At 40.1% G+C, this 18806-nt stretch overlaps 1 long non-coding RNA gene across 1 annotated transcript; it reads right to left on the reverse strand.

The window, feature by feature from the left end:
* Nucleotides 1-15684: 15684 nt before the first annotated feature.
* LOC122462131 lies at nt 15685-17560 on the reverse strand. The gene is made up of 3 exons (XR_006284505.1): nt 17353-17560; nt 16207-16345; nt 15685-15790 (listed from the first exon to the last, which is right to left on the reverse strand). It is a non-coding gene; the product is annotated as an uncharacterized LOC122462131 (long non-coding RNA).
* Between the last annotated feature and the right edge of the window lie 1246 nt (nt 17561-18806).

The following is an 18806-nucleotide window of genomic DNA, read 5'->3' on the forward strand; positions in this document are numbered from 1 at the left end:
ACTCTACCCACAATTCCCTACACACACACACATCTCTTTATTCTACAATCTTAACTACACATGTGTATCTTCTAGTACAGTGGTTCCCAAACTGGGGTTCGTGAACCCCTGGGGGTTAGCAAAATGTTACAGGGGGGTCTTGGGAAAAAATTCCCTAATGGTGGACAGAGCTGTCCCTAGGGACCCAGGGGCCAGCAGCTTGGAACCCCTGGACTTCCAAGACCTAAGCAGATCAAAACAAGCATATCTATCACACTGAGGAGATTTAAACTTCAAGACTCCTTATAAGAAATGGAAAGGGAGGTGGATATTTTTTGCTGTTTTTAAAATTAAATAGGCAGCTAGTATTGTTTTTAAACTTATTGTGAAGAACAAGTTTAAGCTTTGTTGTAACGTGCGTTGTTTGCCTGGACTGCTCAAGACCTGAATGCTTGTGTAGGAGGAACTCTTTGAGTTGGCTTCTTAAATACCTTTATGCTGTTTCACATCTGATACTCCCTGATGAAACTTAGCAGCCTTGTCTTATAACAGGCTTATTCAAAGTGATACAAGCTATGACAGTGAGCTCTTGGAAGAGCATTGCCGTTTTCATAATGTAATAAAAATACTGTAATGATAAATAATAATAATAATAAATAGTGTGTAATAAGCATGTCATAAAAACATACTTTATATTTCCAAGATCACCTCTTTTATAATTTATACTCAAGTGAAGGAGAAAATGCCTGGAAATATTCATTTTTAGAGGGGGTTCGCAAGACTTGACATTTTAGTGAAAGGGATCAAAGGTTGTTTAAGTTTGGGAATCACTGTTCCAGTAGAGTGGACTACTACGTCTATACCAAATAAACAGATTCCAGAAAAGTCATGTATACACAAGCTGCTCAAGGAATGAGATAAGAGCTCTTTCAGATCTTGCTGCACAACACCTTACAAATGGACTTTTCAATGTTGTATAAGAAGATTATATCATATGATATCATGGCATATCGGAGCAATAGTTTAGTGTGGAGACTCTCTCTAGCCCTTTTTGCAGAATTCTAATTTTGGTTCGAAACATGTGAAGAGCTAAAATCAGAATCAATCCCTGTGAATGAAAAAAATTCGAAGTCTCTGGTCACTGAACTGGAGAATCGGAAAGCTCTCTCGCGCGCAGATAATTCAGTAAAAAAAGGCTATACTTCGTCGGAGATGAGAAAACGTGGCAAATAAAGGTCTGAGCTGCTTCAGGAAGTAAGGAGTCTTCTCGGCTGCAATGGGAGCTACGGCTGATCTGCTCGCTGCTCAAGCACATGCTCAGAACATTGCAAGTTAATTACTTGTAACAAGTAGTGGAACTAGCTGTAGGTTTGGACTACAGGATCCATACAGTCACACATCCTGTGATCCTTTCCTTGCCCCACCCCCATCCCTCTTAAATGCCCCCTGAATTCACCCTGCACAGTCCCACCTCAGAACTCCACAGCTGGAGAGGATCGCGGCTTAGCCACCACACTGCAGACAACTTTTTTTACAATAGGCTGTTGAGCATTGTCAGACTTTAACCTTCATTTTCCTTTCATGCCTACTCCTCAGCTTTTTAGAGTAGGTCATAAACAAATGCCACTGAAATACTGCTTTAAGCTGCTTAATTGTGAATTTTTTATGGGTCATGGTGTTTTTAAATCTGCCATAAGCAAAGACTTAAGAAAAATTCTCTTTAAAATGAATCATCTCTTTCTGCTCTTTCTATCTCAGTAATCAGTGAAAGAGCTAACCAGAGAGAAGGGAGGCGAAGGCAACTAAGGAGAAATAACAGACACAGAAATACTTTGCATGGCACAAAACCCCCACCTACAACTGAGAACACAAGGGACTTGCTCTTGGATCTTTTCCAAAATACAGAGGAGAGGTTACTGTAGTTCTGACAAAGAGAGGACTTTGAGACAGTCCTGTCAAGAAGCTAGAAAGAATTCTGAGGGTGCTGTTATGCACCTTCAATAATTTATTCTCCAAGGCAGAGACTTCATAAGAAAAAAAGTCCCTTGATACTACTAGGCACCTCCAGGATTTTTTGTTCCGTGGAAAGCCTGTGAGTGGCTTGAATGAAATCTCATCTTTTCAGCTGATTAAAACTTAACACTGAAGACATTTTACACCAGAATGACTCATTCAAAATTACCACTCAAAGTGGTGTTACAATATGAAAGATAGGTTTATTACCTTTATGTAATTAGTTCTTCAAGATTTTCTGCATTCAGCCTATGGAACAATTTTTCATTTACATATATCTAGTAAACCCATGCATTTATCCAGGATATCCAGTGTTTTTTTTTTTTTAAACCACAGCTCTTAATTATTAAATGTATTTATTTAAATATATTGGTATGCATATTAACCCTTCTTAATATTCTCCTCTCCACCCCTGTTGTATTATGCTTCTAAAGGTTGTGCAACAAGGAAATGATAGCAAAAGGGGAAAAAAAAGGGGTGGAGATTTCTTTTCATTTTATCAATTTATCATCAGTTCCAAAAAGCAGGTGTTTGGCAAGCATCTGTGATTTGTGAAGAGCATCACTGATTTCCACATTTCGCAGTATACAAAGCAAAATGTCATTATTTCACAATGTGAAAAAAGTCCTGTTCATAGGGAAGAGGTGGGTGTCCTGTTGTCCATGCCCAATACAGGTATGTTCTGTACTCGGTTTTTGCCTATTTATGTTGAGTAATATGATTTTACATAGACTGCAGTAAACTACTTTGCTTTATGCTAAGTATATGGTAGTATTCCAAATAAGAGTTTGCATTATAATCAGGGAATGTCAGGATTTGCCATTTTGTGATTTACAGCCCACTGGACCTTGCAAAGCTTTGAACAGTTGAATGAGTTCAAGGGTATCCTAGCTTATCTCATACCCATGCACCATTTTAACAATATTCAATAACTCACCAGTCATATAGGTTTAGTTACAGAGAAGATTTGCCTTAGGTTGGTTAAAATTTATGATTCCATATTCATTTTCCATGTATGAAATAAAGAAAACTATATTACATTAGTGTTCAATGTCTGTCTCTGATTTATACCTACAAAAAGGTTGGTGCTAATAGCGGGAAAGCTTTGTGAAAGGTGTCGGGGGCCTTATGGTCTCAAATGGTGGGATTACTGTTCCATGGGAATGGCACTGGACCTCCAGTGACCTTTGATCACCCCACTTTAATCATTCTCCCAGCAGGGATGAGAGAACTGGCCATATCAGCCTCTCTCTGAAACCTCTATGACACTGGATTCTGGTGGCACTTGACACCTAATGGATATATTTAGCCATGACAAATTCTTTAAAGTGCAAGGAAAGTCACATATGTATCCTAAAATCAAGCACATGTATGTGCTGCATGGTAAACTGTACCCATATTTTGGCTGTCAGCAACCCCATGCCCAAGTACCTGCAAAATCAATTGCCGAGACTAGAAATAATTAGTGGGGGAAGGGCTCTACAAGTGTAGTGTGTCATACAGGGTGAGCGAGTGTGCAGACCCTTTCCTGATGTCTTAGACACATCATGTTACATTCTTTGGAGTCCTTTTAAATGAGGGCCAGTAGAGCAGAATCTTCATGATGTTTCAAAGGGACCAAAGCAGGGAGGGGAAAATTCCACCCCATGCCTCCACTGTTGGCTGCAGCTTTATTAGAATTTGGCTCCGTATGTGTTACAAAATATAGGCATAGTAGAGTCTGTTAATAAGGAAAGAGTGACAGCCTCTAAACTCAGGATTTTATTGCCTTTGCCACTTTGTCATTCCTTAATATTGCATGTGGGTTTTTATATTTCATTACTCTTTTATTAATAATAGCGTAAGAAGCTTCAAGACAGAAAGACAAATAAAAGGAGAAAAGCAAGGAAATTGCTTGTGATACACAGTAATCCATAGTGTGTGTAGTAAAAATTCCACCTGTTATTGATGAAATACCCCGGGAAACCAGTCAATATCAAAATAGGTATATTTTAACTGGTATATAATATGACACCTACCTAAAGACAAATTATGGCTATACCATGTTTATCAATTATATATATTCTAAAAGTTTAAATGACTTGGAAACAAGTTTTGTACTAAGTTGGAGATAGGCAAAATTTTTCAGTCAAATAATAAATTAACCAAAAAATGCAGTTGGGGGGAATTAAACTATTTGCAAATTTGGGTCTGTTCAGTGAATAGTTTTGCCTGATTAAACTTTTTCAAATTTTTTGGCTAATTTTTTTGAAAAACCATTTGTTCTGACATGTTCAGAATGAACCTTTTCTACATCTCATTTGAAAATATCATTTTCAATCAATGTTTCATTTAAAGAATGTAATTTCAAAACAATGTTTGAAATGTTTCATCCAAAACTGATGACTTTTTTGTGCGGGAGGGCATTTTGGCAAGAAAAAAAAATCAGATCAAACAAACCAATTTTTTTTCAGATTTTTCTCTTTGTCAGCAGAAATTAGCAATCTATTATTCACTCAGCTCCAAGTATAGGCTAGGTAAATACATCTTTCTTATTACTGCTATCCTTATTCCTCCCCTCCACATTCTCCTGAAGCCCTCCCATTACCTTTGGTTGGCTCTGTCTGGACATTTGAAGCTGTGCGACCTAATTTAACCACAACTCAGCAGGCTTGTTACTTACACTGTCCAGCTTTATAACTTGGCTGAGTTACCTATGGGTATATTAACCCGAGAAATTAATAAACGTCTTTTATGCCAACGCCAGGTTTAAACTTTCACCCTTCATACATTTTCCTGCAAATTACGTTTTTTCACAGCTGGAAAAACACACGTTTAAGATCTCTCTTCACTTAGCAATGACTAAATAGTGTTTGCTTTTACTTTCGAGAAAAAAAAAATCTTTTAGCAGAATGCAAGCACTGGAATATCAGAAAGTTTGGAGTGTTTGGAAGAAAAAAAGCTGTGATAGTACGAGCTGTTTTGCCATCTTAGCTGTAATGAGCTTCCTTAAAAATGTGTCCAAGCTTGAAAGATTTTGCCATTTCTAGTAGAATTACTTATTAGTTAGCAAGACAATTTTGCTGTAAGTGGTAGATCTTTTCAAACTAGTAACATTTGTGAAGTTCACTCATTTCACTTATAGCTGACTAGACCAGCACCTACTATAATGTTACCTGTATGTTCACAGAGGAGGTGTTATTTAATACATGCTTATTTTTAAACATATCAAGAGACCCATTGAATTTAATGTTAAAATTATGCATGTGCCGGAGTACCTTCCTGAATCAGGTCCAAAATATCATGTACATCTGCAAGATGATGCAAGTTCTTTCTTTCCTAACAGCTGTTACCTCCATCGGCCTCTAAAATCTCTTTACTGGGAAAACAGAATTTTTATAAAGCAAGTCAGTCTTTGAAAAAGAGGCAAGTCTGATGGAATATTAACATCAAACTTAAAAGAGAAAGCCCAGTGTGAAAGTAAGCTTTTCAAGGACTGCACAATCCTATAAGCAAGGAGAGAAGTACTGCTCAGTGAGAATGGTGTTTACCTAAACCTCACTAACTCTTTTGTTCACATCTCTAGCATCTTCTAGCCATGGTGGAATTGATCTGCTTATTCAAAGAAATTTCATAAAACTATATTTAAGTTAAAAGTAAAGAATATGATGTTTCTCCTGCATTTATAGCATGAGGAAAATGTAGGGAAAATAAATCTTTCCCATGATAGACTCCTAGATAAAGATATATTGATTCATGATTTGAGACAAGTTATAAGCATTTAATGTATTTTTATTTTAGAATATTTTATGAAAAACAGTGGCCATTGTTCATTGCCTCAGTTATTATATTCCGGTGAAAGTCATTGGGAAATTGTCAATTCATAACCATTCCAAATTATGACATTGTTTAATTTTCTGCTAGGAAGAATAGGAAAAGGGCTTGTTTGCTCCAATAGTAATCACAGTATAAATTCAATAGGGAATTTGTCTACTGACGCTGCAAGCATACTACAAACTCATCAGCCAACAGAAAGGGAGCTAATAAAAATGCATTTCATTAGTTCAACACCCCTACAGCACAAAACAAGTAAACATTTTCTGTCTTTCAGACAGCAGCATCTAATGGATCCTTAAAATACACATGTTAACACTCTTGAATCCTCAAAGTTGCTAAGCACTTGGCAGCATGTTATTAGCTATATACCACCTGGAAGTGTTGCTCATCTGATTTCCTCCACCCACCCAACCAGTACAAACAGCCTTAGCAAGTGATAAGAATATTTTTTTTCCTATTGCCCTTTTGTAGCATCAATGCAGCAAGGAGATATGCATGTGAGTTATGAAAGGATAATGGGAAAAAATGATATAGTAATAAATGTCATGCTTTTAGTATTTCTTTTTCCATGACTTATTGTTATAGCTATGACTAAATGTTTATATTCTACAAGTGTATATTTATTTTTATTTCCTTTCTAAGCAGTTTATTTCCTCAGCATCTGGCAACTCCATCTCTTTGTCAATTTCTGCTAACAGATCAATATGTATTGTTTTTTTCTGTCGTTTAAACATTGTGAAGTTACCGCAATGGACACCAAAAACCTGCCAATGAAATAATGCCCCATATCAATGGGCCTAGCTTCTGGTATAGGGTAAGAATAGTAGGAGAGTAGATAGTTTTAGATTTCTATGCTTGCTATTTTGCTGTAAATTCTGAGATTATCACCATAAAAGATCTATAGAGACACAAAACTTCTGCATTTTTTTTTCCTCTTGCAAGGTACTTTAAAGGTAGCTTCATATGTTCTTCAAGCATTCAAGGTTGAGACTCAAAATGAAATTTGAGAATGTGTTATCCATAAGCATCAGTTGAAAATTGTTTGGCTATACAATAGGGATGTCGATTAATCGCAGTTAACTCACTCGATTAACTCAAAAAAATTAATCGCGATTAATCACAATTTTAATCGCACTGTTAAACAATAGAATACCAATATAAATTTATTAAATATTGTGGATGTTTTTCTACATTTTCATATATATTGTATTCTGTGTTGTAATTGAAATCAAAGTGTATATTATTTTTATTACAAATATTTGCACTGTAAAATAACAAAATAATAGTATTTTTTAATTCACTTTATACAAGTACTGCAGTGCAATCTCTTTGTCGTGAAAGTGAAACTTACAAATGTAGATTTTTTTGTTACATAACTGCACTCAAAAACAAAACAACATAAAACTTCAGAGCCTACAAGGCCACTCAGTCCTACTTCTTGTTCAGCCAATCACTAAGACAAACAAATTTGCTTATATTTACAGGAGATAATGCTGCTCTCTTCTTATTTACAATGTCTCCAGAATGAGAGAACAGGCATTTGCATGGCACTTTTGTAGCTGTCATTGCAAGGTATTTATGTGCCAGATATGCTAAACATGCTTTGGCCACCATTCCAGAGGCTATGCTTCCATGCTGATGACGCTTGTTAAAAAAATAATGCATTAATGAAATTTGTGACTGACCTTCCTGGGGTTCCCTGTTCTGTTTTACCTGCATTCTGCCATATATTTATTGTTATAGCAATCTTGGATGATGAGCCAGGACATGTTGTTCATTTTAAGAACACTTTCACTAGAGATTTAACAAAACACAAAGGTACCACTGTGAGATTTCTAAAGATAGCTACAGCACTTGATCCAAGGTTTAAGAAACTGAAGTGCCTTCCAAAATCTGAGAGGGACGAGGTGTGGAGCATGCTTTCAAAAATCTTAAAAGACCAACACTCCAATGCGGAAACTACAGAACACGAACCACCAAAAAAGAAAATCAACTTCTGCTGGTGGCATCTGACTCAGATAATGAAAACGAACATGCGTCGGTCCGCACTGCTTTGGATGGTTATCAAGCAGAACCCGTCATCAGCATGGACGCATGTCCTCTGGAATGGTGGTTGAAGTATGAAGGGACATGAATCTTTAGCACATCTGGCACGTAAATATCTTGCAACGCCAGCTACAACAGTGCCATTGGAATGCCCGCTCTCACTTTTAGGTGACATTGTAAACAAGAAACAGGCATCATTATCTCCTGCAAATGTGAACAGACTTGTTTGTCTGAGCAATTGGCTGAACAAGAAGTAGGACTGAGTGGACTTGCAAGCTCTAAAAATTTTACATTGTTTTATTTTTGAATGCAGTTTATTTTGTACATAATTCTACATTTGTAAATTGAACTTTCATGATAAAGAGATTGCACTACAGTATTTGTATTAGGTGAATTGAAAAAATACTGTTTCTTTTGTTTTTTTACAGCACAAATACTTGTAATCAAAAATATAAAAGGAGCACTGTACACTTTGTATAGCCTGTTGTAATTGAAATCAATATATTTGAAAATGTAGGAAACATCCAAAATATTTAAATAAATTATATTCTACTATTATTAAACAGTGTGATTAATCTTGATTAATTTTTTTTAATCACTTGACAACCCTCCTATACAACAATATGATGCTGCTGCAAAAAAGACTAATATCATTCTGGAGTGCATTAGATGAGGCTTTAGCTGGAGTACTGTGTCCAGTTCTGGGTGCCATATTTTAGGAAAGATGTAGACAAATTGGAAAGAGTGCAGAGGAGAGCAATAAGAAGAATAAAATAGTTAGAAAACTTGATTTATAAAAATAGGACATGTTTAGACCTATGATTCTATAAGCAAATAATTTTATTTCAGTTATAGATTTATTTGGCATCGTTACAAATAATAATCAGGCTTTAGTAATATGGGTGCTGGCAGCTTGGCACAATAACTTTTTTGTGTGTCTTTTTTTCCTTTAATTTTATTTCAGCTTAAATTCTTGTAAAGTGGTAGCTGAAACATACATTAATAATTAGCTGTAAAATCAAAGCTTTAGAAAATGCATTTTAAATGGGAAAGTCAAAAAGGCATTTGAAGTTGTTGCTTCAGTGCTCAGAATTTTCAAGGTAAAATGTGACCAGTAAAGTTATTTATATAATCAAGATATATCTAGTTAGGAAAATATAGTGACATATCCTTTATAGTCCAAAAATGCCAGTTTATTGGGCAATCACAAATTTGGTGCAAGATCCATTGCAGTCTTTTGAGCTACTTCAGTGGTGTAAGTATGGGGGAATCTCCAGATAGCATGAGGGAGCTTAGCTGGCTCTCTGCTTCCCCTCTCAAAACCTTTGACATAGGGGATATGTTGGGGAACACTGCTGCATGCTGTAAATCCCTGATCAATATGATCACCTCTTCAGGGCTGTTACCAGCCAGCAGAAGACAGAGAATCTTGAAGGCTGCTCTAACTTTCAGAAGGTACCGAACCAATCCCCATCAGTCCTGGGGATGGGCAGCACAGAGGTGGTGTGAAGCCACTTTGCTTCCTGCCTCCTCCTCAGGCCCTTCAATTAGAACATATTTTTGGACTCTAAGATCAAGGCAAGTCATCCATATGGAAGTCCCATTGAATTCTCAGGGCTTTTCTAAATGAACAGTTAGTATGCAGAAAGCTGGGGTGTAAGTCTACAGAGCACTAATATAGCATGAATTAATTGTCCATGTAGATACTGATAACTTGCACTAAAAATTCATAGACTCATAGCCTTTAAGGCCAGAATGGACTATCATGATCATCCAAGTCTGACCTCTTACATATTGATGGCCACAGAACCTCATCCACCCACTCTTGGAACAGGCTTATGACCTCTGGCTGTGTTACTGATATCCTCTAATCTTGATTTAAATACTACAAGTTACAGAGAATGTCACCATTTACTCTAGTTCAAACCAGCATGTGATTCATGCCCCAAGGTGCAGAAGATGGTGAAAACCTCCAGCATCTCTGCCAATCTGACCTGGGGAAAAATTCCCTCCTGGTCTCAAATATTCCTCTGATCATCCTAATAGCCTTTCCTGCACCTGTTCCAATATGAATTTATCATTCTTAAACATGGGACTCCATAATTGCACACCATGTTCGAGATGAGATGCACAATGGTAATAATACTTCCCTATCTCTACTGGAAATTCCTCATCTAATGCATCCTAGGATTTCATTAGCCTTTTCATGGCTGCATCACACTGGCAGCTCATCGTCATCCTCTGATTGATCAATACGCCCAAGCCATTCTCCTCCTCTGTTGCTTCCAACTGAAAGCCCCCGGCTTAAACAAAAACTGTAATTGTTAGTCCCTGAGTTCATGACCTTGCACTTTGCACTATTACATTTCTAATACTCCAGTTTTCAAGATTGTCCCAATTATCTCATATGATATTCCATTCCTCCTCCATATTGGCAAAACCTCCCAAGTTGTGTCATCAAGAAATTTTATTAGCACACTCTCACTTTTTGTGCTAAGTTCATTAATGAAAATGTTAAATAAGATTGATCCCAAGACTAATCCTTGAGGAACTCCACTAGAAAGCTCCCTCCGGCCTAACAATGCACCTTTCAGTATGGCACATTGTCATCTCCCATTTAACCAGTTCCTCACTCACCTTTCAATTCTTGTACTAATCCCCATCTCCAATTTAACTAATAATTTTCCATGTGGAACTGTATCAAATGCTTTACTGAAAACCAAGTACAGTAGGTCTACTGTATTTCCTTTGTCTAGACCCGTGGTTCCCAAACTTGTTCCGCCGCTTGTGCAGGGAAAGCCCCTGGCGGGCCGGGCCGGCTTGTTTACCTGCCGCGTCTGCAGGTTCAGCCGATCGCGGCTCCCAGTGGCCGCGGTTTGCTGCTCCAGGCCAATGGGAGCTGCTGGAAGCAGCGCGGGCCGAGGGACGTACTGGCTGCCACTTCCAGCAGCTCCCTTTGGCCTGGAGCAGCGAACCGCGGCCACTGGGAGCCGCGATCGGCTGAACCTGCAGACGTGGCAGGTAAACAAGCCGGCCTGGCCCTCCAGGGGCTTTCCCTGCACAAGCGGCGGAATAAGTTTGGGAACCACTGGTCTAGAAAATGGGTTCTCTTTTCCAAGAAAGATCACATTGGTCTGGCATGATCTACCTTTTTCAAACCATGTTGTATTTTATCCCAGTTGCCATTTACCTCTATATCCTGAACTACTTTCTCTTTCAAAATTTGCTCTAAGACCTTGCGTATAATTGAGGTCAAACTAAAGGTTCTGTAGTTTCTCAGATCTCTTTTTTCTTTTTTAAATGTAGATACTAATTTGCAATTCTCCAGTCACAGGGTTCAACTCTCAAGTTTACATATTCATTAAAAATCCTTACTATCGGGCTTGCAATTTCATGTGGCAGTATTCTTGGATGGAGATTATGGAGATTATCCAGGCCCTCCAGTTAGGTCCTATTAAACTGTCTGTGTTTGCCTTTCACCTCTGATGTGATATTTTCTACTTCCATATCCTTGTTCCCATTATCCACCCAGCTACTGCCCCAAAGCTGCTCATTACCCTTTTTAAAAACTGAGGCATTGATGTACTCCTGTTTGGGACATTTTAGTGACTGGTAGCAGGGTGCACAGGGACAGTTATTGCACCACAGTCTAGTGCACTATGGATTTACACCCTGCCTCACTTTAGACTAGCTGTTTGTTTAGATAAGCCCTCAGTGTCATGCATGCAGAGATTTCAGAATCAGTCCGTGAATTTCTGAATATGTCACCACTGTTTATCTTTGCAATTAAAAAAAAGACTAAATTCAAAAGACTCGGGGCCAGATTTTGATCTCAGTTAAATTAGTGTAAAATGTGGAGTAACTCCACTGTAGTTACTCTGGAATTACACCTGTCTAAGCGAGATCAGAATTGTTCCTAACGTTTATACATGTTTACTTTTCCCACCCTTTCAGTTGATTTTATATGAAAGTAATCATTTGGGGAATGACACACAAAAGAAAATCTGGGGGACCTTTTTCTCACTGCCTTGTACCTTCTTTGTGACAGCCACTTTGTTTAATGCGCTCCTGGAAGGTGCTCAGACACTATGGTGAGGAGTATGTTATAAGAGCCTACATGGAATAGAATAGTGATTTGTGCCTGTTTTTGATTTAGGAGCTATCTATGCCTACTTGGCACTCACTCAGAACAAATGTAAGCCTCAAAACAAAGTAGAAAGTGATAGGGAATCAAACTCTTGACATCCGATCATGAGTGGATTACAGGATATTGTATAAACACTGCATAAAAGATGCTGGATGATTCCAAACCATACTTTAGTAACATATTTCATATTTTCTTTAATGTAGTCATTACTGTTTGATGAGGCAAGCTCTTTGGTTGATATTGAAACAAACTTTTGGGGGGGAAAGTGATTCAGTAAGCTTAAGACTATTACCGCTTTAATAGCCACATTCCAGTCTCAGGAAAATGTTTTGCTTTCTCTGCAGTTTCAGCAGAGAGTTGGCACGCTTTCTTTTGCTTTGTAACGATAAAGGCAATGTTGACTTGCAGTATGATTGGCCTGATAAAAGCAACTCTTATTTATTATCTTTGGAATGCTTAAAGTGTTTTACACTGCAAAGCATCATGCTGTGAGATGCCAGTAGAATGATAACATACTTAGGCCACCTATCCTCCTACGATAACTACTAGTGGATAGTATAAATCTGTAGAGACCAGCTTTCAATACTGGGCCAGATCTTGCCCGCATTGAGGTCAAGGAACGACAAAACTCAGTGATTTCAATAGGAGCAGGATCAAACCCAAAATGTGCACCTGGTCAGTGCTTAATTTGTGCCAGTGCTGAGCACTAGCATCTCTAGGCTTGGCAGTTCATAGCCCTGGCACCTCTTGGGCTTGCTTCATGAGTTTTGAATGTAAAAAAATTGCTTGAATCCAGCATCTCTTTCATTACAAATTAAGCAGTGCACCTGGAAAATATTAACACTAGACTGTACATTTCACTTTTACTTGTAGTGGCTGTATGTTGACAGTTCAACCCAGAACAGCATGACTCAAAGTTCTGGAACGAACAATCCCAGGAAGGCTGCAGATACAGATTCAGCAGCTGTCATTTTGATTTATAAATAAATTTAGCCCTATGCAACAGGGTGGCCTGCCCATTTAAAGGCCAGAAGCAACTTGTCCCTTCCTGCCTGCACAGTGTTGAAAGGAAGCTAACACCTCCAGGATGCTGCTGGCCACCGACATAACCCAGCCGTCTCCTGTCCCCCGGCTATAGTTCAGGCATGAAGGGGTTAATCCCTAAGACTACATTGTGCACCACGGTCTAGGAAACCTGACTGCAGGGGCTTCAGCAAACCCGGCCAGAGAGGTGGCTCAGCAGTGGAGGGTGCTTTGGGGATAGAGCAGCCCCATGTTCCCCGCATGTAGAGGGTGATAAGCCCCTGCCTCTCTGCAGGGCTCAGGTGCGAACAGGCTGGAAGTCTCTTCCTCCCAACCCCCATGTCACTCCAGAGCTTAGCTGAGGGGCAGAGAGGCTTCTCAGTGCCAATGCTATGTGCAGCTTTGGGACATGCAGGGCTTGGTTCCTCTGGACAGCGCCCCGGGCCGGAGGGTCTTGGCACCAGCCCAGCCAGAGGGGGAAGGAAGGATCCTGCCAGCCAGGCTGTAGGTGAGTGGAACGCTCCGACCAGGGGCTCGTTCTCCGCACAGCACTGGGAGTGGGACATGCAGAGATTTCAGAATCAGGCCCTGAATTTCTGAATATGTCACCACTGTTTATCTTTGCAATTAAAAAAAGACTAAATTCAAAAGACTCGCGGCCAGATTTTGCACTGGGAGTGGGACATGCTCCGTGGCGGGGGGGTGGAGGAGGGGAATCTGGAGAAGCAGCAGGGCTGCGGTGGAGAGGGGACAAAGCAGGGAGAGGACAGTGACAGCGGGATCATGTAAAGGGCTGATGGATGGGCAGCAGAGGTGAAGCATAACTGGCCACCGCATGGCATCTGCCTACACTCACCAGCCACCACAGCTTGCAACATGCAGACAGCACCGGCCAGAAACAGGATGGGGGTTCGTGCCCTCTGGCCAAGAGCCAGCATGCAGTGGGGGCTGCACTGATAGACCAGCAGGGGAAGCAGCTGGCCCTGCATGCGTCATCGCCCCGCCACCAGCCTTGCACACCCACCCCCATAGTCGGCCACTGGACACCCTCCCACGCCGCTGGTGGGCAGGCAGCTGGCAAACAGGAATCCAGCCAGCAGTAGGACCCACCAGTTTGGGGGAAAACAGAAAATACAGGACAATTTGCCTGTTTCTAAGAAAAAGTTGGGACACCTGCAGGAGGGCTTAAATATGGGACTGTCCCTTTAAAAATGGGACATCTGATCACCTTCACCTTTGTCATCATCACAGGATGCTTTGGTATATAGAAGTGTCACAGGGTTCACTCACTGATAGTGGCACCTCCTGCTGGCTGTCCTAGGAATTAATTCTGCCAGGCATTGCACTTTCCCTCTGGTGGTGTCTTCCCCCCATGTTGTCTTGTCTTTGTCCCCTCTCACTCCAGGGACTGCAGTCTCTTCTTCATGGCTTGGCTCCCCTGGTATCTCCCTTCCAATCTCACTCCCTGTAGCCTCTGCTAATTTTGACACACTGGAGCTTAACGAGAATCTGCTGCTGTTTGGCCAGGTACCAATGTGCCTCCCACTGTCTCTGCTGGCTCTCCAGCACCTGCCGCAGCCTGACCTGAATCTGTGCCTGCTATTTTTCACCCTCCCTTCTGCAGGGATTCAAGAGTTCAGCCTGGCTGGGTATAAGTGCCCTCTGCAAACAAAGCTTCCATATACTGTGGCTCCATCATTTCTTTGCTTCAAGTGTCATTACTATAGTCTCTTTACTCCCTTTGTATCAGGGTAACCACCTTATGCATTTTTTTCCCCACACTCTCCCAACCTTCCATTGTACCAGGGACAGAGCTGTAGCTCACGAAAGCTTATGCTCAAATAAATTGGTTAGTCTCTAAGATGCCACAAGTACTCCTTTTCTTTTTGCGAATACAGACTAACACGGCTGTTACTCTGAAACCAGTTATGTACCTGTTTTCTCCACCATGTTCTCACAAGATGCACCACACATCTGACATCTGCTCCTGGTCACTCTGGGGATTAGCTCTTAAGGTCACTGCCCCCTTCTGTGGTTTGCTTGCCATTGCTTTTTCTCTCCCTGTGGTCTGTGGCCCCTCTCTCACTTGAGCCACAGCATTCTCTTTATAACTTAGCCTTTCAGCCAAGTCACTCAGTGTTCCCCCATTCCAGCGTAACAAAGCCCTTCTCCCTAGCACTTCTAGGCAGCCTTCCTTTCCATTGCCTCAGTGCCACTCCCTCAGTGGCTGGTAGGGGAACCCAGGCCTATCCTTTACTCAGAGTTCCAGTCTAAGGACCCTCAGCTCAACAGTTCTGAGCTTTCCTCTCTTAGCCCTCACTGCTCCTTCCCTTGTCTGCTTCCTACTACATATGGTTCCCCTTAACTCTCTGGGTGTACCAGCTCCAAAACCCTCCTCCCTCTTCCTAGGGAGTGACTGCTGCCTACAACCCTGTCTGTTGCTAGCTACCTGGCTTTATACAGGCCCTGCCTGTTCCTGCACAGCTGAACCTGCTTCCTAGCTCCTTTGCTTCCTGGGTCCTACTCCAGGTGCAGCCTGTGGAGTTAATTGGCCTGCCTGGCCATCTTAACCTCTTCCAATCCTGTGAGGGGTGGCCACCTCATCACAAGAAGGCATACAGCAAATGTGGTATGAATGAAGGAACATACAGTGCTAGTTTCAGAAGATTTATTTTGAGTTTGATCAATTATGGCATAATGATTCCTTGACAAAGTTATGTTGTGGATGTGCTGCAGATGAAAAAGAGTGTATCCATCCTTCAGCACCTGCAAAATCCAATGTGATGAATTATGTTTGGTCGTAAACAGCCTGGCAAATCTCGTGATTGTTTTCACACAGAGTCAAGTGTTTCTCACTGTGAGGAATTTTCTATCTGCTTCACAAATTAAATTTTTGGAATTAGGGCAATTTGTTGGCTTCCATGGTGGTAGAACTATTGTGGGGGGAGGAGGGGAATTGTTTCTGTTTGGGTTTGGCCAGTTCATCACAGAAATTCTGGGGGTACTTGAGGAACTTTGGGATATCATTTATAATTTGGATACACATCCTTCTTGCCCCTTAAAGTCATGTAGGGAGATATTGGATCCATTATTAGCAGAGATCAGCAATGCATCCCTGCAAAAGGGCAAGGTATTTAATCTCTTAAGAAAGAAATTGTTAGTGCCTCAGTGTCCTTAGATACCTGCTTGTGAAGACACATCAAGACCTCTTCAGAAATTTCAGGTGGAGCAGAATGTGGCAATTCATTTACTTAGTGGTGTTTATTGTTGGAAGCGCATTACACCATTGCTCCAGGGACACTGTAGTCTTATGCTTCATTTCTGGATGCAATTCAGAATATTGTTTTTGACCAACAAAAACTTTAATGGTTAGTATATCTTATATCCCTAGCCCAACTTTGGAAGTGAGTCTGAGTAAGCGAAGCAAACAAACAAAAACTTTAATGAATCAAGTTTGGTGTAACCTACTCTTTCTTCCGATCCACTCATTGGGCTGGGATCTCTTGATTTATATTAAGGCAATTTTACACGACTCTGGCAGTGTAATAGTGCTATATAGTAGGTATAAATTAAGATCAGTTGTAACTTCATTCTGAGAAACTTTAGACTTCAGTGCTGGGGGACACAGAATTCTCAGTATAGGACCATCATCTATGTAGCTTTCTTCTCCACTCTCCTCACAGAGTTTGAATTTCCTCATCTTCAGAGCATATTGTAAGGCCTATCTGCTTAGCCAGACATTTTCTGAAGGTCCTGTCAAGGTTCCTTCCCCACTTTGAACTCTAGGGTACAGATGTGGGGACCTGCATGAAAGACCCCCTAAACTTATTCTTACCCGCTTAGGTTAAAAACTTCCCCAAGGTACAAACTTTGCCTTGTCCTTGAACCCTATGCTGCCACCACCAAGCTTGTTAAACAAAGAACAGGGAAAGAGCCCACTTGGACACGTCTTCCCCAACAATATCCCCCCAAGCCCTACACCCCCTTTCCTGGGGAAGGCTTGATAAAAATCCTCACCAATTTGTACAGGTGAACACAGACCCAAACCCTTGGATCTTAAGAACAATGAAAAAGCAATCAGGTTCTTCAAAGAAGAATTTTAATTGAAGAAAAAGTAAAAGAATCACCTCTGTAAAATCAGGATGGTAAATACCTTACAGGGTAATCAGATTCAAAACTGATTCAAAACAGATTCAAAATCCCTCTAGGCAAAACCTTAAGTTACAAAAAGACATAAAAACAGGAATATACATTCCATTCAGCACAGCTTATTTTATCAGCAATTTAAACAAAACAGAATCTAATGCATACCTAGCTAGAATACTTACTAAGTTCTAAGACTCCATTCCTTTTCTGTTCCTGGAAAAAACAACACGCAGACAGAGAGAACTTTTGTTTCTCTTGCTCCTCCCCCCCACCCCCCAGCTTTGAAAGTATCTTGTCTCCTCATTGGTCATTTTGGTCAGCTGCCAGCAAGGTTATCCTAGCTTCTTAACCCTTTACAGGTGAAAGGGTTTTGCCTCTGGCCAGGAGGGATTTTAAAGATGTTTACCCTTCCCTTTATATTTATTACAGGTCCATTGAAGGTGCTCAGGAAATTCTTGAGTTAGGCAGGGGAGATCTTGTTTGTCTATGCTAATATTAGACTTGGACACATTTTTGTCATTCTAATGTCTTTTGTAAATGCGTATAGAGTTTGTTTATAAATAGCTCATTCCTGAATATCAGAAATGGTTTGACAGGTTGATGAAAGTTTGGGACAAGTCTTACTTATTTTGACCAAACTGGTTAACCAAACACAGAAATGTGGGATATACTGTAATATGGGACAGAGGGTCAAAGTGAGATAGAAAACGAAATAGTACTAAAGTAGGCTTACATTGATGGAGAATTATTTTTTAACCTGAACGGTGTCACAATTATGCAATATGAAACTCAATTTATTTTCAATAATTAAAGTATGATCAACCTGGGGTAGAAGCACACTTAAAATGAGAAATAAGGGACATTTCTTATAAGGAGGGACAAGTCAGAGATTTGTCACAAGGTCACTACAAGAAAAGACAATAGTTTGATAATTTTCTGTCTTTATTTCAATAATTATAATAGAGATAAACATAGCAAAGATTTGTTATGTAGGGAATACAACTTAAAATGAGCACTTGAAAGAACTCCTTACCATCCCAGCTGAATGGTTGGATCCTAATCATCTTAGTGAGAGCTCTGAGGTGTGAAGCTCATCCCACCATACAGCATGGAAGTGGCTTAATGAGGTGCCCAGGCCTCAGAACAAAATAGTTTCAGTTCTTGTGGAGTAGGTATTACATGTACTTTTTTTTTTTTTTTTTTTGCATTCTGTTTTCTAGACAGGTGTTACCTACTGACTCTAAAGAAATAAGATCCTGGGTTGTTGTTGTTGTTTTTAGAATAAATAGAAGAAAAACAAATAGAATAATGATTACCAAGTTGCTGTTTACTCTCCCTTCAGATGCCTGTATCTCCAACTTTAAAGCCATTCCAACACCCTTGAGGCAGAACAACAATTGACACTTCTGTGTCAGATTGGAAATTAAATTTATAAATGGAATGGTACTGTGCAGAAAAAATACTGAAAAAGCTAAGATGGCCAGATGGAAAAATGAGCCTGAACAAAAGACAGGAGGACTAAATCCCTTTAGAGCTGCATATACTTTTCTACTGTCTGATGATGGTGCATTCATGGAAAAATAAAGCCAGATTGTTTTGTTATCTTTTGACGTAATCATGGGTCTAGTAACTGCCC

Source organism: Chelonia mydas, chromosome 1 (genome assembly GCF_015237465.2).
Source record: "Chelonia mydas isolate rCheMyd1 chromosome 1, rCheMyd1.pri.v2, whole genome shotgun sequence".
Classification (NCBI taxonomy): domain Eukaryota; kingdom Metazoa; phylum Chordata; order Testudines; family Cheloniidae; genus Chelonia; species Chelonia mydas.